The sequence below is a fragment of the Sturnus vulgaris genome, chromosome 2 (genome assembly GCF_052056855.1).
Source record: "Sturnus vulgaris isolate bStuVul1 chromosome 2, bStuVul1.hap1, whole genome shotgun sequence".
Lineage (NCBI taxonomy): Eukaryota > Metazoa > Chordata > Aves > Passeriformes > Sturnidae > Sturnus > Sturnus vulgaris.
In genome coordinates this window covers 37,995,071-38,017,086 of record NC_142244.1, presented here as the reverse complement: position 1 = coordinate 38,017,086, position 22,016 = coordinate 37,995,071, and the positions used below count along the sequence as shown (strand labels likewise).

The 22,016-nt window shown below is 38.4% G+C and overlaps 1 protein-coding gene across 34 annotated transcripts in view; it reads right to left on the bottom strand.

The window, feature by feature from the left end:
• The window catches only part of DLG2 (discs large MAGUK scaffold protein 2), a 982,239-nt gene that overhangs the window by 110,094 nt on the left and 850,129 nt on the right, over positions 1–22,016 (bottom strand). Inside the window, exon 1 of one of the 34 annotated variants that reach the window (XM_088159322.1) lies at positions 8,037–8,388. The exons of 32 other annotated variants lie outside the window; for them this stretch is intronic. The gene's annotated coding sequence lies outside the window, so the exon portion shown is untranslated. Of the gene's footprint in view, positions 1–5,737; positions 5,760–8,036; positions 8,389–22,016 lie in introns of those variants that run through there. One more of the 34 variants, XM_088159323.1, reaches the window with a different exon arrangement.

Here is a 22,016-nt window from a genome sequence, read left to right as displayed (position 1 = left end):
TCAGGGAGTTAGAGTCATAATGTCTGAAATGTTTTTCTGAGAAGGAGCTTCACTACAAAATAGATGTCCCAAGATTATACATTGAATTATTTTTATATGGCAGCTTATGTAATTAATCTGAAAGAGGATGGATCTTATAAATCACATGTTAACATAATTTACAATTATCCAAAAGCATCCTGGTGTGTTTCAAAGACTGCAGTACAAACTCCATATACCACTGGTATCCACCTCAAGGCGGTCTGTCACAATTACAGAAGCACTGCAAGTAAATCAGAGGACAGAACAGTGGCTAAATTAAAATCATGCTTGTCCTTCAGGCTGAGCAGACGAACTTAACTACAGTTTTGTGTGAAAGACCTACCAATAACTTGAGTCACAGTCAGGAAGAGACATATCCATCAGAAGATGAAAGGCTGAGTCAGGCCTCACAGCTGTTAACCAGAGGTTAAGACACACATTAACTACATTTGTGTTCTCAGGCTGGTCTTTCAGTTACAGGTTTTTAGTTATAGGCGAATGGTGTAAGAAAGATCCCAATCAGGCTCTGGATGTATCCCCATCAGTGCTTACACCTTTACAGTTTCCATTATCAAATTCAGTGAGTGACCTCAACATTTGCATTCAAGTTATTCACTTGCAGATTAAACTCAACTATCTATTATTATTATTTTTTTTCCTGGGAAAACCAGTAGATTAAATATGTTTCTTCACCAAAAAATCAAATTTTTAATCTAAATGAAATTTGCCAGTAGGGACACAGTTTTTTAGCACAAATATTCAAACATTAATTCCTCCTGCCTCTCTTTTCTCCCTCTCTCAAATGACAGTTTTGGACAAGTGAAGTTTTTCAGCCCTGTCTAACCTATGGCTTTGGTTTTTTGATTTGTTTTCCCCCCATATTGATCTCTGTCTTCATGACATATTTATGTTTAGGGATATAACCCTGAAAAAACCCCTGACATATTTCTGGTATTTTGAACTTCATATCAACATAAAATATCACTTATATTTTACCTTATACTTTTTATTATATTAGATATAATTATTATATATTATTAATCAATACTATTTATCATTAATTATGTATCATTTATTATTAATACTTAATTATTATTTATTATAACAACATTTATAATTATTATTATTATACATTTTAAAGTATACCACGTATACTTTAAAAATAACTATACCAAAATTCAGCAGAAACTAGGAACTCAGGTATAGTAACCTAATACTGGGGAAAGGTATAAGCAGTAAAAGAAAGAAGATAAAAGCATTATTGCATGGTTCATAAGAAAACATACCAGCTAGCTGATTAATTTAAAATAAAACAAGTGTTTGTAATTTTTCTTCCCATGTCTCAAATCCTAAAAACACCTCCTATGATAAAAATCAATCAATAATTCTTGATCAAAGATATTTTAAGATTTAGTTGACAGGTCTACGGACAACTTCCACAGACTAATCTTGTTTCTTCTATTAGACAAGAATATAAAAAATAAACTGAAACAGAAAATTTCAGTGTTTCTTAGCTGCTTCTTTGGCCAGCAACCAACCCACATTTTATATTAAGTATAAATTGAGGGAAAATGTTCAATTTCAAGTCATATGAATAGCGTATGGCAAAAGCTGGACTAGTTTATGATTGGTATATAAAACTGAACTAAAATTTACAAATGCACGTCACAGTAATTCTACTAGAAAATTGCATAAAAAGTTGTAGTCCTTCCTGCTTCCTGTCTTCTAGCACTTGCACTTTTCCTGTTTCAGATCCCTACATTCAATATCTATGCACTGAATTTAATAAAAACAAAGCAGAATTTATTTGTGTCTCTGAAAATATGGGAGAAAGCCGAATACAAGTATTTCCATTTCAGGAGTTGGATGCAGGTAGCAAGACATGAAAGAGTGAAAACCAAATAAAGAGATTTGTGTGCAAAATTCTTGCACCACATTACCTGAAAAAGTCAACATGTAATTGCCACCATAAAAATATCCAAGTTTCTCTGTAAAGCTGTTTCAGGTATTTTGTACAACTAGACCAGTCTACCATTATAATTCAAAGATGATAAAATTTCAACAGAAGTAGAAGAAACCAAACATGAGCAACAAACGTTTAAAGTGCATTCAGTATTACAGAACACTTTCTTTTATTTGAATAAGAACATTTTATAATATCTACGGAAAATTTTATGGTTTTTAACTAACAAATTGCAAAGAAATGTGAAATTAAATTAATTCCACACCTAGAAAACCTGTTTTGAATGGAGGAGTGTTGTTTTCCCCTCCTCTCAGACTTGTTTCTGTGCTGGATTGGTACATTTCACTGAAGTATTTAACACTTGTGGTTGTGCCTCAAAGAGAAGAAATACAGACCACTACAGGTAACAGCCGAGTTTCTCCTAAGACCTAATAATTCACCTAATATTCACCTAATAATTTTATTTTGCATTTCTGGACTACAGCCCAACCCAAAGCCAGTAGCAGCCAGTGTGAACTGTCATTTTCCTATAGAATGTCTATCAGAAACATCTGCCTGAGAAGGGCAAGGATAGTCCAGGGAACACTGAGAGCAGATAATGGCTTTGCCTATTATCACTTTTCTATCTGGAATAATAGATTCCTTTCACATGGAATATTTCGGTAGTGAGTGACAAAGACCTACTCCTACAAACAAACTGAGATTAACAGTACTGTAAATAAATACAGAGAGAATAAAATACCATTTTCTTGAAAAAGTACTGTATTTACTGTATTTATGTTTATACCTTCTTAAAGGCTGTAAGTAGACTTTTTGAAAGAAAGTAGAGATTTTCTTTAGTGAGTAATATTTAATTACTTAGATACCTCTAGTATTACTAACTGCTGTGGATATCTTTTTCTACTTGGGGAACACAGTACTGAACGCAGCAAGAAATGCTTCTGAGAGTACAATTTCCTTAAAATATAGAAATAAATAGCAATAGAAGGAAAAAAAAACCTAAACAAACAAAAACCCCCCACAACAAAGTGAATAGATTAGCCTGCCTGGCTCGCTCACTCGCTCAGTTTCAGCATGGGGCTGCACACAACATAGTTCAATCAGTTCTTTATTATTTTATAATGTTAAAGGTTATTACCACAACACACAAAAGGGATAATAGCGGGTTCTTAAATTAGCATTTGCTTAGCTCAAATGCCACTGCATTAATTCCTTTCCTCAGAACCTAGCACAAACAGTATTGCAAATCATGCTTACAGAGTGGTGGGCTTGTGCTGTCTCCAGAATGGACACATCTCCTCAGAAGTACAGGAATGAATTAGAAGGGACAGCCCATGTCTCACTCTGCCACTTTGCAGGTTCTTCAAACACAACACACTGACCAGTGTGATGAAAAGATGACATTAACTCTCAGGATTTCAAAAAATCTTGTCAATCCACATTACTCTCCTGCCTGGCAAAAATAATAGGAGGTTTCTGCTAGCACTATGAAAGTATTCTGGGAATAAGAACTCCATCTGCAGTTTTATCAGGCTGACTTTTGAGTGAGCACATTGGGAATTCCCAAGTGGAAAGCTGTTGATGCCATAAGCATTTCCCTGTAGTACAAAATAAAATTTGTATATCAGTATTAAGCTTTAGGCCACCAGCCACTAATTAGAACTTTGCACAGGAGAGAAGAGAGGACACTACAGCTGCTCAGACAACACATGAATCTGCTGCATAGGAACATCACTCCTGTTGGCTTACTGCAAGTGGGATGACAAATGTTCTCCATCTTCAATTATTCCAGGCAGGACAAAAAACTGAGGACGAGAGAAGCTGCAGGTATTTCAGAGTGCTTTCAGCCTGCAATCTGATAGGATTATAGTAGCCACTTTCATACGAGGGTCTCCCCAGATTTTTTTTTCTTCTGCACATGGTCACGATATAAAAAGATGAAAAGTGTTCACCTAGAGGAATGCACAGGGTCTTTCAGTGCAGCTTTCTTGGGATATATATCCAAGTCCTTCCTGCAGGACTCAAAGCTCTAGGGCCTTTACCAGAGGTGATCCTGGATGTGTCAAACCCAAAACCTCTGTTTATGGGCAGCTTCTCCTTAGGTTGTAACTACTCTGTAGTGAAGACATAGGTCTAGGAACCAGCACCCTTCTGACCATGGAGGCCCTCTGAAAACATGGAAAAACTCCACAGAAAGCTGACATGAGCTTGGAAAGGACTCTTGATGAATACTTTTCATGCTTTTTGTCATCTAGGCTACATTAAATGCCATTCACAAACCAGATAATTTTTATCACTTTATTTCACTGGCATCTGGCTCCCACTGATTTCTGGTGCTGAATTCTCCAAAACCATCTCTACTACCCTGGAACACACCCTTTTCACCTGTGAGGTTTCAAGGACTGAGAGATCTGTTTGTCTTTTTAACCATCTGGTAGCAAGGAAGGCGCTTTTATTTTATTTTTTTTCCCCAGCAAAGAATACTTACATTAATAGTTCCTTTTTTTCTCCCCTTTTAAAAATAATAGCATAATGCATCCAGATGCCAAGACACCAGGAACCCCTAAATAAACCAAATACTTGAATCCACAAACAAACTGAACTTAGCATTTATGAGACGTTATTTTGCTTACAAGTGAGCCTTTCATGGGTTTAATAACTTGAATATCCCCTCCTGCTTGTACAGTCATATGAAATGCAACCAAAATCTCTTCTGCAGGATTAGACCTTTACATGTATTTCACTCACAGCACAAAGAACAGACCAACATCAAAGGGCACGCTGTGTTTATGAACAAGCTCGCTCTCTGCTCCAATTGCCAAATTTATTCGTGTAATGCACTGAGTGTTTGATAGTCCTTCAAAATGGAGTTTCTTCCCCTTTTATATCCAGTTTTCTGGATATACAAAAACCTCTACTGCTTTCCATTGACACATCATCATCCTTCACTATGTTCTATCTCTTCCCTTACATAAAGTTGCATTGGTATTCCAAACATTGAGGATACTACATGTCTAACCTATCATTTCATTCATTATTCCAGTGAAGGCCTTCTCCCTGAAAGCCCCTCATTATGACTGCCAGTGTCTGTACAGCTTTGTTTCACACCCATCTGAATTCAAACCTGAGTAGTCCTAAAAATAGCACAGTGCCACTTTATCAGTCTCTTCAATAAAGAGTTAATATATAGTTAACAGTTTCAGTTTCATGCATTAGATATTCCTGTGCTCAAGCCTCAGTATTATAAATGTATTGCTCTATTTGAAACCATAGTTTGTGTACCGTGTGCTCAAAAGAGCAAAACAGAAGTGTATCAGGAATACAAACTTGTGAGTTTACACACACTGCTGCCATCTCCAATCACTTTTTACACAAAGAGCACAGTCACACAACTACACAGTCACACATTAGCTTATTTACTGCAAACCAAAAAATAACTCTCCAAAAACTAATGCTGGCTTATCCAATAATCTATTTTGTCAAAAATGTTGACCACAAGCTGCCATGGAACTTCACAGCAAACCTGAAGGTCAGTAAACAGGAGGTGTTTCTGACCAAAGGAAAAAGATAAAAAGATCAATTCCTGACCTCAGGACTTTTATCGAAGATATTTTTCCTGGGCATCTGTATTTTACAGAAAATATAACGTGGGTTGGTTTCATCTGTAACCAAAAGGCAAAAGCAGAGCAAGATCCTCTTAGAGAGCAGATTTCTGCTACTCAAGGGTTCTATGTATCAATCCTAAAATATTACCTCTCTCCAGAAATGGTCAGGAAGCCAACACACCCTTGGAGTTGTGGCGCAGAGTGCTCCCAGCAGGATGTAGCACTAACAACAGGGATGGCTGTTTCCTGGTCCAGCCCTAAGGGCGTTTAAGACACAGCACTCCATGGACAGCACTGCTGTCACTTAGTGCCAGGTGGGAGGCATGGATCACAGCACCAAATACCCAGATAAAACATCTATGTCCTCCAGATCGAGATGATGATGTGAAATTCAGTTCTTAGTCACTGCTGTTTTCCCCTCAGCATCCTTCCTTTTATATGACCACAAAGGAGCAGTAGGCATACATCCAGGATAAAATGAGATTTTTGCCACATCCTCTGGCTATTTTCCTTAGTCCTATTTGGAGTGAACTTCGAGAAGCTGGTCTCATCTGTGCCCAAGCCTCCATACCCCTGCCTGGAGACTGAACTAGTTGTCAGCTTAATTGTATAATAACAAATAGCGAGTCTGGATCTCTGGTTCCCACAAGAAGAGCCCATATGCCCATATAATAACTTTCTCCTTTTAGGGTAGCTTTTCCTGTCCTAATTTATACTTCCTAAGTTACAGTACATACATTTACATGGTTAATGTTCATATTGCTGAGATTACACCATTGTGATGCATGCAATATAAATGCCTAGACAGATGGATGCAGTATCACAGATTTCTGAAAGGAGGAGAACTTGCAAAGCCAGAAGCTCACACTTCAAGAAAGCCATTTGCTGGCACAGGGGTCACTGAAAATAGATCTGAATGCTTAAGAAGCAGTGCAATACTTTTAAATAAAGTACTGCTGACAAAGGTATACACTCTTTCTTAGAAATAGGTTCTAGCCAGTTAGGCTGCCAGCAAAAAACCGTCACAAAAAAATTCTGATTTTTTCAAATTTATGATTTATAAGGAGTAAGTGGAAATCTGCTCGGCAAAGGAAATCAGTGACAAAGCCCACTTTGCCAATAGCCTTTATCTTTAAATAAAAATTGATACTAAAATTAGATACCTTATTAATTAAACCAGGATCAGTCCTGCAGCTTTGATGCTTCACCTATAACTCACTGAACAAATTATTTTGAAGTGACAAGTCACAATACAAGTCTAAATCACTGCAGAGTAAACAATTTGGAGTGATACCAGGTGAGAGGTCTCTGGAAGAGAGTGTCTCTCTCCATGTATTAATAATACAGCAATAAGACAACAGGTGCTGTTATGCCAAGCTCTCTTGCTATTTGGAAACTTGCTTCTCCAACCCACAGAGAATGAAAAAACAACTCCAAACCAGGTACAATGAGACAAAAGCAATGACTATAAAACTGCTACTAATAAAAGAAAAAGTAGAATTGTTACTCATGACCACTTGCCTCTCCTGAGGAGATATATAGGTATTGTATGGCAATTTTAATAGTTCAGATTCATAAATTCTGCTTTTCAATTCCTTTCTGAGTAGAACAACAAAAAATTGCAGGCTTACTGATCTTTAAAGGTTACAGGCAAGATATGTCGACATATTAACAGAGCTTGCTTGAAAAGATACAGAAGTCAAAAAGAAGCAAGTGATAATTAGAGCAAGGAATCTAAAGCTGTTGAAATTCAAAAAGTCATGCAGTTGCTTTAGGAAATATACCTTTCTCTGCATAGCTGTGCTATAGCATGTTTCCACAGTTTGTTTCAAAGTCTGCCTTTCATCTTACACATATTTCAGCACTGTTGTTATGCAAGATGGGGAATCATTCATTTTAATGTGATACTAAGCATATTACCACAAAACCAGAAAAAAGCCACCGATTTACTGATTATCTAATTAAAAAGCTCTACAATACAAATTCTTTGCAGCCGTTCATTGCACACAAAAGATTTAATGCTGCATCTGAAAAGCCACATGTACAAAAAGCCAAGAATTTGTAAATGCTTCTGTTATTTGCTTATTCTTTTCCCTCCTTTTGTTACAAAAGCCACAGCTATCACTCTCTTTAAGTGCTAATAAAAGCAATTTAATGACAGGTAGATTTGCTGGTTTGTAGATTCTTTGAACCCCCAACATACTCACTAAAGGAAAGTAACTTTAGCTAGGAAAGAGATCCTCGCAGCACGATGGTGAATAATTCATCATTGCATTTTTCTTTTCATCTCATTTTGTGCCAATAACGTACACAACTGAAAATATTGCAAAATCTAAAAACAACCACAGACAAGGACTTCCAGCAGCAAAATACACATTAAACTAGCAGGCAGGTTTCCCCAGCTTATATAATAACAGCTTTAGCTCGACAGAACCCCCATCACTCACCGAGGACTGAATTCACTTGAACAAAAGCGGAGCCCAGTCACCAACTGCAGCTTTGCAGGACTCTCAATGCAAGATGCTCCTGTCTGCTGTTCGGTTCACACTTGCCTTTATAACTAAGCCAACCAACAACATTCAGTTGCTGAACCTGATGAATTATAAAACGGTAGCTCCCAGACTCTCATATTTTACATCACAGGGGGTGGTCATCCAGCATACACACTGCCTGTGTACATATATTCTGCTATAACTCATCCTGATAAACACATCAGTGCTGGCAGCAGTGACAGTAATTGGTGCTCAGGATGTACAAGCACAAACCAATAGAGCACACTCCCACCTTCTGCTCTGTGCTACATCTCTACCTGTCAATCACTGCACCTTGTTAAGGTGGAATGAGCAACTGCACTTGGGGGAGACGCAGAACTCAGAGAAGAGACCATCTACCAATACAAATTCTGCACTTACACATTTCTTAATGCAATAGTAAATATAGCTTCATTATCCTCTAGGTAACAATTCTCATGATGTTTTTTTCTGAATCTTCATAAAATCTTCCCTTCTTAAAGATACAGTTCTTGTTTAGCAACTAACACAGGGTTCATTACTTCTACTATCATGAATGGAAATTATTCAGGCAAATTCCAGGGACATTAGCACAGATAAGCTAAATGCATTACTCCAGGCAGAATGACTGTTAAAAACAATATACTTGCTAGGTGAAATTCTGTGCCCATTTTAAAATCCTCCAAAAATACTGAATGGTTTTAAGAACATCCTCTAAATTATAAGGATGTATTTGTAATACTCTTCACTTCTCTAATGCTTTCTTCTTCCTATATGCTTGCATAGTTTTTAAAGTCAATGTAAAGATAGAAAATAACAGAACCAAACACCTAAAGTTTAGACCCATTATTCCAATCAATTAAACTAAACATTTTCAAATGGGATTAATTACAGCAATAACAATCACAATTGTTGCACATGCCACAAATTAACACTCAGAATTAGTCCCTAACAAGCAAAACTGGTTATGGTAATGGTAAAACACAGCCAGGGATCAGCCACGGGAAAGGAGTGTGTATTGCAATTTTTTTATGAGGGAGCAAAAGTTGCTCTTTCAAAGTTGAACTCCAGGAATTTTCTATGTGTTTTACACAAACTCAAGGCTATTTGTTTGAATATAGAGTGGGAATGAACACTTTATTCAAGAGGATTTTATATTTCTACATCACTGGTGATGATTTTCAGAGGGCTCCATTTGGAACCTGAATGCTTGATCCAGCTCCTTTTATTTCCCATGCCTGTAAAACTCTTCAGTTTTTGGTGGCATGAAGAAATGTTGTTCTTGGGAAGGTGAGCACAGTTGTGCATTGCCTGGATACTTTTCCACGAACAACTGGGCTGAGGAATGCAAATGAAGCCTGTGCCGGCAGCCCCAGGCAGAAACCCAACCCTTCTCACCATCTGGACTGACTGATGTGCGTCACAATGTGGGAACAGGGTGTTGCATTTCATGCATAGCAAAATCTAGTCCTATATATATATATATATATCTCCCTTTCCTTCTGTTCTCAGCTGCTTGTTCCACCCCATTCCTCATTTGTCTCTTTGTGTTCAGCACCTTTACTATCCGAGAAAAAAAATCACTCCAGGCCAGTGGCATGAGCAGTGTTTCTGCATGTGCTGCTGGCTCTTACTACAGCAGCCTGTATGAAGGAAAAGCTCTCTAGGGTTGGGTGGCAGAATGTAGGGGAGACATATCCGGGTTTAATCAGAGTAACAGTTTTGATGTCTCTGTCTTTCTCAGAGAAAAGGACAGCTGAGATCCAGTAATTGGATTCTCCAGTGATGCTGACTGAGAATAATCCAATATGGGCAGAAAATATTCCAAATGATAAACCCTAGCTCATTAAGAAACAGCAAAAAAAACCCCCAAATATGCCCCTATGCTACCGGATTTGGCTCTTAGAACCAAATTCTATTCTATAGGGTTTACATATTTCACCTGCATATCATGGAGGTTCCCTAAAATGGCCTGATTACAACAGTTTGTTGTCTTGTGCACTAATTAGGGTTTTCTGACCTATTTTTTAATAACTGACAGATTCAAACCATATGTGCCAGAATGCCCTATTTTCCTTTTTGTTTTGCCTTAACCATTCAGACTCTAAGAGGCTTCCCAAGGATCTGTGTAAACATGACACTGCCTTATAACAATTTGCTGCCGCATGAGTAAGACACAAGCAATGCATAGTTGAATGTCCTTTACCAACATAACATTCACACTAAAATTCAGCTCCCATTTACTGAAGAAAATGTTTGTAAAAGTGACCAATATCTCACTAATGTAAGCCACAGCATTATTTCATAGCTGTGTGTAGGTGGCATGTATAAACCACAGTCTGCGGCATTACATAAGAGCCACAATTCCAAAAAAAATTGTTTCACTCTTGCAATTTTTAATTAGTTTTCCTGGCTTCCATGTTACCTTTCCATGGGTAATACAGCTGATACTGCCATAACAGTCAACAATGTGGTGCTCTGTAACAGTGCCACCTTTGAGGTGATTTGATACACTCAGCACATGACACATGCCCTTGGGGCTCTGCTCTTACATTCTGGTGAGGAATGTGAGATTTCACATTCAAACATACTCACTCCACTGACAGGTGTGTGAAAATCCCATATGGCTGCCAGATTTCTGTATACCTACATATATATATATATAGGGTATCTATTTTTAAGGCATTTGTAACAAACACATTTGGTATTGACTCTGATGTTCTTCACTTCAAACTGCAAAATAGAAATGATCTAAAAATGAAAAAAAAAAAAAAACGAACAAGACAAAAGTGTTCCCATTTGCTACCAAAACATTACTTCTTTTTTCCATAATCACGTGGACTATATTGACTACACATCATGGATATCTCATTTGCTGTCTAAAGTGAGCACACAGATCACTGGGGAAAAAAAAAACCAGGGAACTCAGCTGGAATAAAAAGAGCAGAAGAAGCAAAGGTAACTTCAAATTAAAAAGAACTACAGGCAGATACTATCAGGATCACAAATTAGCTAGTACTGGTCACTTGCATCTCAATGAAGCAAAACTAGATCTCCAGGATCTCCACAGAGTGGACCCAGAGTTTCAGGCAAAAAAAATGTGCACCAAGAGAGAAAATTTCCAGGCTACGCCACATGGTATGGATGTCCAGTGCTCTGGGTAGTAATCCCTGCCAAGTGGTCTAAAATGCTATCTTGCAAACTAAAGAGGTATTATCCAGTGTCCTGTATTTAGCAATCTTCAATTTCTTTACTGATTTTTTTTTGTCAGACTTACACTGGGTACCTTTTTACCCTAGATTTACACTCTTTCATCTGATAGCCTTTTGATGGCATTGTCAGAGAGTATCTCTAAAGCAAAGAGCTCAGCAGGATTTAAAAAAGGCCTGGGCATTTATCAGATAGTATCATCCAGAACAGCAGCAATAACAAGAAGTTCAAGTTTTCCAATGATCAGGGGGTGTAAAAACCCTTTGTTTCTTACTGGTGTTTTTTCTTTCATGGCAGACTCATCCCACTGCTCCACCTCAGTCTGCATCACTTTACAACAGCCCAGCTTATCCTGGCCCCCATATAGGACAAAGAGTATCAAGGGCTGCAAGTTACTTCCCACGTTCCTCCCAGCAAAGGCACTAATTTAGCTCTCCTCCCTCCCTAATCTGGCTAAGCATTACCGTGACATCTGTATGAGTACAGTTAATTCTGAGATCTACCTTCCTTCAAATCGAAATCAGCTGAGCATAATTGTAAAGGTGTTTTATTACACTTGATAAAGGGAATTTCCCTGCCTATACACTCTGAAGGGTAGTAGGTGAGATAGAATCATCATTCCTTTTGAGTACAGAGATCTATCAAACTTTGAATTCCAGCTGAGACCACAGAGGATTTGCAAGTTTCACAAACTACTCCATTGTCTGTGGTCTGAATCCAATGAGAATTTATCTTTTATAAATATATGGTAAAATAGTACACACTGAGTCAGATAGATTGCATTGCTGTAACTTACATCCCACACTGCGAAATAAACAACAGTGACAATGGAAATTAATTTAGTTGCCACAGCAAGGCAATAGAGAAATTAATTTTCTTTAAATGCTGCACACATGAAATTTCATGTAAGAACAGTTTTTAAATAGTTTCAGTTTCTAAGATTAATCCTCATAAGTACAAGTGAATAAAAGTGCACACTTAGATTAATTAAGAAATTAGCTGGCACAGGGCTTTGAAGATGTAAAGGACTGTACAAATGCTATTGCTATAATAATATTTTTCTGTATTACAATACTTTCCTTCCTCAAGTGACATCTCTTTTGCTACAAGTGCAGAGTGAAAGCTCAAGTCCTCTTTCTGAATAAGGACTGTGTTTGAAAAAATACAGAAAAAAAGAGAATGAGAAAGGACAATCAGTTAGGTCTGAATATACAGATGCCCGAGAGAGCAATTTAAGTTGATCAAGGGCAATGACAAGAACTTGCTTTGCTAGTTAGGAAGGCTGATGGCTCCTAATGGTGGCTTCATAGTCTTAAGAATATGAATGATCCTATTAGTAATAAAGAAGAGCAGCTAAAAAGAAGGAAGGCCAGATGGCACTTTCCCTAGAGCCTCTGGAGAGGCTGTCTGGATTTGATTTGATTTGAAAAGCCTTTTATAGCACCCTGTGAACCTGGAATAATATGGCAACCCATTAATAAGTCAGCAGATATCACAGGAATTGTCTGATATTTTATAAAAATGTTTATTTTCTGTATGGCTTAGGTTAGTTCAGCTGGTAAAAAGAACTGAGGAACTTGGACGCCATGGCTCAGAATCCAGAACTAGTTTGTGTTTTCTGTTTTGTTTTGTTTTCTCGATTTTCATTTTCCATTGAACCTTGTGCTTCCTTTTGCTATTCCTTTTAAATGAGTTAAATTTTTCTGAAGCTTGATGTTCAAATCCAAAACAAATAATAAAGGACTTAATAGCCCTATGAGCTAGAAAAATAGCTACACTTTCTACTAGCTAACATTTTAGATGTAGTAGCAAACCAGGCAGGCATCTTTTACACATCTTTTACACAAAAGAAAGTCTCACAGTCAACTCCTTGTGAGCCTAATGCAGGAAGCAAACGAGTTAACAGCTTTGAATGGCAAAGAATGGTGGAGCCATGAAGATCCTCCTTGGATTCGCAGTTTAACTTTGTGTGCACTCTGTGGTGGGAGGAGTAGGTGGCTGATTTGGGAAGAAGTGCAGCACAGGAATGATACACTTGACTCCTCTGAGGATGGTGATGAAAATCTGTCAGCTTGGCATAGTCCTTCACTTTACCTACAGCAAGTACTGACACATGGAGAAAGCAACAGCTCTACAGACATCACAGTAAAAGTCACAGAATACAGATAGAAAAGGCCTTTAAGAAACACCTTTAAGTTGAACAATAAACCCAACACTGCCACATTTACCTTCAAACTGTACACTATGCACCACACCTATGTGTTTTTTGAACCCTTCCAGGGATGGTAATTCCACCACTTCCTTTAGCAGCCTGTTCCAATGCCTGATCACATTTACCAAAAAATATTTTCCTACTATTTCATCTAACTTCCCCTGCTGCAACTTGAGGCCATGTCCTCTTGTCCTATCACTTGTTAAATGGAAGAAGAGACTGATTCCCACCTGGCTGCACCCTCTTTCCTGGTAGCTGCAGAGAGCACAGCACAAGAGGCAGAGTGTGTGTGGTGGAGAAAGCAGAGCTGGTTTGTTGCAGAGTCCTGTGACACGACTGCAAGGGGCTGTCCGTGGAAAGGAAAATAAGCACTCAAAACAGTCTTCATGAGGAAACAGTGAAATTCAGGTCTGCCTTTGTGGTAGTTTGCAAAAAATAAGTGGCATCGCCTGAGGACGCCTTCTGCACTGATTGTGACAAAGAGCTAGCATAAGAATCAGCACGCATGCACACAGTCTCAGATTAAGTTTCCCCCTCCTACAGTTTTCTTTCAGGAAAGAAAATCTGAAGCCTGGATGACTAACTACAATGCAGATGGCAGAGCAGTGGAGAGATACAAGCTCCGAATGAACTAGCTTAAATGACACCATGAGTGAATTTAACCTACTCATACTGAACTCCATGGTTATGCTGTTCTTGGAACCTGAACATGCACAGCAGTTTAGGATTCAGATAAGCCAAAGAAGGACAGTAGGTGATACTCAAGCTAGATCTATGCCAGCATTCTAGCAAATTTACATCTGCAGTTTTTTTGCCATTACTTGTGAGTGTGCCAAGAAAATATCTCCCAGCGAGAAAAAATACATGGAATTACAGCAGCATCAGAGCAAAGTATTGCTCTGAAAAGAAAAGAAGAAATAACTCTTTTTTAGGATATAGAAAACCCTCTTTCAGCTCAAGAGGAATCACCTGTAGCCTTGCATGGTTCACAAGACTGCTGAATCTGCAGATTTACTGTCTTGGCTCTAAATGCCAGGAAAATTAATTCAGCACTCACCAGAAACCCTTTTGGCTAGCTAGGGTGATGGTTCCCTGGCAAACTTGCTTTGAGGGGATTGTCATGCTCAGCGTTTTCCCACACTGTCTGGGCACTCTGAAGGTGTGAATGGCAACAACTCTTCATCTACAGATCAGCAGTAAACATGAGCAGGGAAATGTCTGCCATCCTGGATGGATTTGATTTGAAAAGCCTTTTATAGCACCCTGTGAACCTGGAATAATATGGCAACCCATTAATAAGTCAGCAGATATCTCAGGAATTGTCTGATATTTCATAAAAATTGTTATTTTTTGTATGGCTTAGGTTAGTTCAGCTGATAAAAAGAACTGAGGAACTTGGATGATATGGTTCAGAATCCAGAACTAGTTTGCATTTTTTGTTTTGTTTTGTTTTCTCGATTTTTATTTTCACTGAACCTTGTGCTTCCTTTTGCTATTCCCTTTTAAATGAGTTAAATTTTTCTGAAGCTTGATATTCAAATCCAAAACAAATCATAACGAACTTAATAGCTCTATGAGCTGGAAAAATAGCTACACTTTCTACTAGCTAACATTTTAGATGTAGTAGCAAACCAGACAGGCATCTTTTACACATCTTTTACACAAAAGAAAGTCTCACAGTCAACTCCTTGTGAGCCTAATGCAGGAAGCAAACGAGTTAACAGCTTTGAATGGCAAAGAATGGTGGAGCCATGAAGATCCTCCTTGGATTCGAAGTTTAACTTTGTGTGCACTCTGTGGTGGGAGGAGTAGGTGGCTGATTTGGGAAAATATATTTTTTACGTAATTTTACTTTTCTATTTTTTACTTATTTCCTTATTACTTATTTTTATTATTTTAAAAATATCTATTTTACCATATATTTATAGAAGGATAAATTTTTACTGGATTCAGAACGTAGACAATGGAGTAGTTCGTGAAACTTGTAAATCACCTATGTTCTCAGCTGGAATTAAAAGTTTGATACATTTACACCTGGTAACTAACTTTCACAGTCAAAGCTCAGCTGGGCACTTAAGGACAAGCCACCCTTTGGGGAGGATTCTGTCTGAAGGGACTCAAGAACCAGGACACTGATTAGATGCTCTGTTCTTGAACTACTTCTAGCTCGAGGATTAATTAGGAGTGGGAAAGTGCTCTAAGACCTTTAACTGAAGAGCTGAAGAATTAAAGGAGTTGAAATGTAAATTCCTATTCTCACTACAGTATCAGAATCTCTGATTGAAACCCTACAGAAATAACTTACTCTATGTAGATCCAACAAGAACATTTGGTTAAGATTTCATAAATGACAAAATGGGATTTATCTGGGAATGCTGAACAAATGAATAGACAGGTGGTATATGTTAAAACTGAGGATGTGCAGTTTTCAGCACTTGAATTTATAGGTGTCCAACTCCTGTGCTCTGCCCAATTTTCTGTTAGATGACACCAGAACTGTAAACATAGCATATGGAAAATAAAGTCCAAAGATAAAATTTAAGAGCAGCAGTGGGGAGTTGATTGCCTTCTCTCACTTGTGCTTGCAACTCAACTGCTATTTCAGCAGAATGCCTTGGAAAAGGAAAGCAGGAGCAAACGGCAGTAACTGGGAACTTGGGACATTTGCTCGAAGTTTTGTGTGTTCTGGGATGGATGCTGCTTCTGTGGCTCACTTTCTCAGCTCATCGCTGCTCCATGTAGGTACTGTGAATATACACTAAAAATACTGATGTATATAAGCATTTATCCTGCAGGCCATCTAAGCACCTTCAAAGCAAACAGTTCTGCAAGAGTTGGAGAGTCCAAGCAGTGATTTTTTTCCCAGTCTTTTTTTTCCTGCTTGTAGCTACAGCTAGAAAAAAATGAATATATTGGCCCTCTCAATGTTAATATTGCACAGCAGACAGAAATATATGTCAGTCTAAGGGATATATGAGGAAACAATATAAAAATACTGTTGCTGAGCAGGGATACAAATTAAAGGAACTTTTTCAGCTCCGCTTCTCAGAATACATTGTTAAAATGTTATTTGGGGGCAGAATAAACATACTTGAATGAGAACAATAAAAACAAAATGATCCTCAGGTGAAGACATTGAAAGAGGACAATCCATAATGCTTTGTGCCAGTACCGAATAAGGACTTCAATAACAAGGTATACAAATGCATTAAGATGATGAAAACGGGCTACTTTTGAAGGAAACAATATGACCCTTAGAAAGAAAACCTTGTGGACAGTACACCACAAAAGGACAGGGCAGTTAGGATGATGAATCCCTGTAGCCAGCTTCATACCTTCACAGATGGAATGTGTCTTGGCAATGTGTGACCCCATGGACAACCCGGTATTCTGTTAGAAAGTAACAAAAACTATGGCCCTGAAAGTATCATCAAAGTTCTGGGCATGCAAAAATTAGCCTGCACAGAAATTTATGAGGGGGAAAAAATCCTTTTGCTTTCTACCAGTAGATTTAATCACCTTCCAGTAAATATCCCATTGGACTACTCTTTCCCGCTGAAATAACAGGGAATTTTAGGAGGATGAAAAATGCAAATCCTATGTTTATATTTCAACTACACACCAATATCCTAATAAAAAGAGAAGACCAGAGCCTTTCTGGGTATGACCAACCAGCAAAGCAGAGCAAATAATTTGCTGTGAATATATGGTTTCTTCTCTGTTATTTTAAATGTTATTTTATGATTTTCTTTGCTGTTTTCACAAATTAATGATTACATGGGAGTCAGTAGATGCCCTCTGCCTGTATATGATTTATGAGCATTATGTTGACAGTATTTACAGTATGACTGTTGCATAACCATTTACTATTTCTTCATTTCCTGGCTGGTGAGGTGTAAATATTAGCACTACATTTCTTGCACAAACATTCCTATGAAATAAATTAATCGCCAAAATATTAATAAGTTCATCCAGACATTTGATGGAAATTAAATGCAAATGATTACAAGCCTAGATGAATTGTTCAATTAAATATGCTTATTTCTTGTACAATTGCTGACGTATGTGTTTGGCTTTTCTCAGAAACCTAAGAGACATAAATTTGAAAGTTATATCATAATTAACATTCACATCCTGTAACATAATTTCTATACTCGTATTATATAGGCTGAAGAATGGAGTTTAATATCCTGCTTGGTTGGCAGTTAATTTTCAAATGTCTGGTTTTAAACTACAAACTTCTTGACTTAAGAAGACACCAACTGGCATTAGATTGGATGCTGTAGCCAGAAAATATTTTTAACCTTTCCAACCAAACCAAAATCCTCCTATTTCTTCTCATGTAATAGTAGCTATAGAAAAGACACAGCCTATACTCAGTGCATTAAAATTTAAGAGTATATGCTATAAAGAGAAATGACAGAGGGCCAAGCCATTTCAAAACTCAGATTAGCTCCTAATATTGTACTCAGGAAGCAAAATGCCATTATAGGGTATATAATCACCAAGGACAGAAATTGACAGCTGAGAAAACACAGTTTTGAAAAGCTATTCCTTTTTTGAAGTAATCTTACTGGGAGTGTCCATATTAACTTAAACTATTGATTTATTTTATCTTTGTGATCTTTGTTTTGCTATGACTTCTCAAATCTAAACAATGTTTCAAATTATTTTCTACATCTGAGTACTCTTTAATTGCACTTGAAAGGCAACTTGCTATGTGAAGGCATGTCCTGTACTGAGCATTATTAGGATTAGAAAAATTTTACAGTCCACTTGGTAAATCAAGATGGAACCTGATGAAAGACTCATGGATCTAATCTGGCCAAGAGGTACTTCACCTCTGCAAATTCATGCCAATACATGAGGGGAGAAAAACGACAATTATGCTTACAGTTGTTTCGACAGCCTGAGAGGGAGCTCATCATGTTGTCTAATATCAAAAGGCAAAACTCTTGCAACGGTGTTGCCTAAAGATTTTAGATATCAACCAGGAGAACAGAGCTACCAGGAACCAAAAACTCACCTGGATCATCATGGGACTTTGGCAAAATCATAATATTCTAACAAAATATACCCTACCAAAATGTTTTTCCTCTACACTTAGCACAAAGGGCAAATAAGTAGTAAATAAATGTTCATATATTTGTTATTTTTCCTCCCTCTGCCACATGGAAACAGTGCCTGTTGATAATACCCAGATGCAGCATTGTCAGTGAACAGTTTCTCCTATTGCATGACAAGTACCCTATCTAAAATCAGTAAATATTTTTATAATGGAGTACATGTGACAAATTAAGTCCTACAGTTGATCTTCCATCATTTCTTTTTTACTCATTTTGTCTTGATTTCTCTAGTTTAACATACAAATGCTACTGCAAGAGAGAAACAAAACTCCAACAAACCAACCAGATTTAGGGCCTTAGAATGGGATGAGGAAGATTCAGCACGGTTTCTTAGCTATTTTAATCCAGGTATCTTTACAAATCCTAACTATCTTGGCAAACACAAATCAACCTCAATTGCATATGCACCAGGAAGGAAGAGAATCAACAGGCAATCTCTCAATATATCTCACACAAGCTTTCTATCTCCCTCTCTCACTTTTTGTTCTCCTTTGCCATCATCATTAAAAATGAACTCTTCTTACAGGAAACATGGGGGTTATCTGGTCGCTCTGCTGCTTCTAATCTTCCCTAGCCTGGCAAAGAGATTCTGTGCTTCAGGAAAGGCACCACAAACAGTTCTGCTGATAAAGTGTTCTGGAAGTGGAGAAAGTAATTCCCAGAAGCTAAATGGATTGGTGTTCGCCTGCATGAGCATCCATAGGAGTTACTCATGGCAGGTCTGTTCTATGTAGAAGCACAGGAACAATTAGAAAATGCAGCTCATTTCCTAGCAACTGTTCTCAAAAGCACATTGGCACTGGAAGAAAGGTGGATTTTAGGTCAAAAAGTGCCACTTGCTCCCCTGGCTTCATTCACCAGTTTTTATTTCCCTATAGTTCATCAAACTGATTGACAGCATAAACTGCAAAAATATATGCATTAAGTAAAACAAATAGAACTCTATGTAGGTTTATGAAAATTGGTACATCGTGCAGCATTCAATCAATAATAAATAAGCAGATTAGGGGTGACCCTCAAGTTCATGGCAAGCTGCCAATGCAGGAGCTGGGAAGACTGGATGGAAGACTGGATGGTACCAACAAGTAGCTCAGCACACAGCAGCACTGAGCTGCCTGGAGATCTCAAAGTGAGCATTTGTCCTGGTGCTCTGACATTCAGACTGCTGGGGAAAAAGGTACTGAAAAAAACAACCATCTTTATACCCCATGTTCACGTTTTGCACTTCTTGAAGTTCTACTGAAACAGGGATATCCTTTGGGCCCCAATCAGCTCTGCTTTCAGAAGCTGCAGACACTGCCAGGGATTGCATGACCCCAGTGACACAGGGCCCTGGGCTGGCTAGAGCTGTGGAATGGATCTGAAAGATTCCTGGACTCATAAAATGGAGGTTTTATTAGAAACCTGACATTTTTAATTAGAGAGACCTCAAAGGCCACATTTATAATTAGTAACTCAGATGTTTCCAAGATGATTCCCATGACCTGAGGCAGCTTGGAGCACCTCATGTCTGGCCCACCTAACTGCTCCACTGTCCCAAAGTTTAACCTGGCTTCTGGGGCTAGTCTACCTGAGCTGGCTTCCAAATCATGTAGACCTGGGTCAAAATGGGCCAGGGAAGCTGCTAGCAATTTAACAGCAAGGGCAAAAATATTCCTGCTTGGGAACACTGCCAAACATTGTTTACCAGCATATATGACACCTAAGTGATTATTTTAAATCAGAGAGAGATTACGCAGGGATTATACACTATTTTCTCCTGGCAGATCGTGGCTCCATGGGATGGGAGGCTCCACGCTTCCAGACACTGCTGCTGTAACTCAGGGACTCTCAAAGGAGCAGCAGATCCCACATCAGCACTCCTGCTCTCTCTGTCCTGCCCTCTCAGAAATTCTTACAGCCTGGACACGAGCTGCAAGTTCCCATCTTTGTCCTGTGATGCTTTCAACTCTCAGATATGGAAGCTTCTTCTAGCTTTTAGCACCTTCTCTTCCCCAGACCCTGTGGGTCTCTCCCTCCATCTCACCCCAGGGACACCCATCTGGCCTTCAGTTCTTTTTAAGGAACTGAAGATAACAGTGAACAACTAAGTAAACCCCCAAATATTATCTACCACATCCAGCACTAATTTTAGGCCTCTTAAAAATGTCAGAATTGAAACAGAACACACTGATTCTCTATGATCTTGTTTTCAGAAAGCTCTAATTTTCAATCAGAATCAAGGTGACATTTGTTTCTTCAAAACTGTCCTCTCTCTGTACCCAAAATAGGACAGTCATCAACCTCTTAGTCCTCTTGAAAATCTAAAATATATTTTAGCACCTCCACAAGCATATTCTGGTTAAGGACAGTAATTGCAACAGACACTTTACACCCGTGGGTTAAGTAATTGCACATATCAGGTAGGTAGCTAAGGGCTGAGCTAAACCCTGGGACACTCTCCCAAGCCAGGGCCCACTGACATCTATTTAGCTTCTCCCTGTTCTTTAGTGCTGATTGAATTCCGTTTTTGTTTACACACCAGCATCTTCTCCTGGGCTGCATGCCCCTAACCATCTCCACAACGAACTCCTCAGCTTCTCCCAATATTTGGTATCATTGATCAGCATCCCAGGCATCTAGGGAAATGTTGAGAGAGTGCTTAAAATATAAATATTATTGTATTCCCTGGAAGCTCTGGTGAAAATTCAGTTATGTTTTGCTTTCAAGTGAAAAATACTATTTTTTGTTAGCTACACATTTGCTCATGCAAGCCTCTGGGCAGAATTTGCCACTCAGATAACCAGAGACAGAGAAACAGGAGTCTCTTGTGAAGGTTTTATGGGTTCAGCTGAGGCAATAATTTTGCCTCTGCCCTTACATACGATTTGTTGGTTTTTGGAGGTTTTTTCCACATATAGCAATTGAAGCGAAAACTACAGCAGAACTTGCCTCCAGAGGAAGAAAACTGAAAAATGCCAGGCACCTTCACAACATGAAAAAATGCCACCAAAAATGGCACTTTTGATGCCATGATGCAAACAAATTTCACCAAATTTCTCTGTTAATCACTGGGATCACAACCACAGAGTTGGAGCCCATCATTTGCACCTACAGTTCTCATGCATGTGGCTGAAAAGTTGGCCAAGCCTTCACATAACACATGGATCCTCCAACTGGCTGCTCTGCCATCACAGACCCTAATGTCCAATCTCCAGCAGCAACAGACATGGCTCCAGAAAGGACAAGACAGGCTCAAAGGAGCATTTCCTGGGAAGTGTTTAAAAGGTGTGTGGGTGTAGCACTTGTGGATATGTTCTAGTGGTGAATATGGCAGTGCTGGTTTAAAGGTTGGATTTGATGATCTCAGAGGTCTTTTGCAAAATCCTT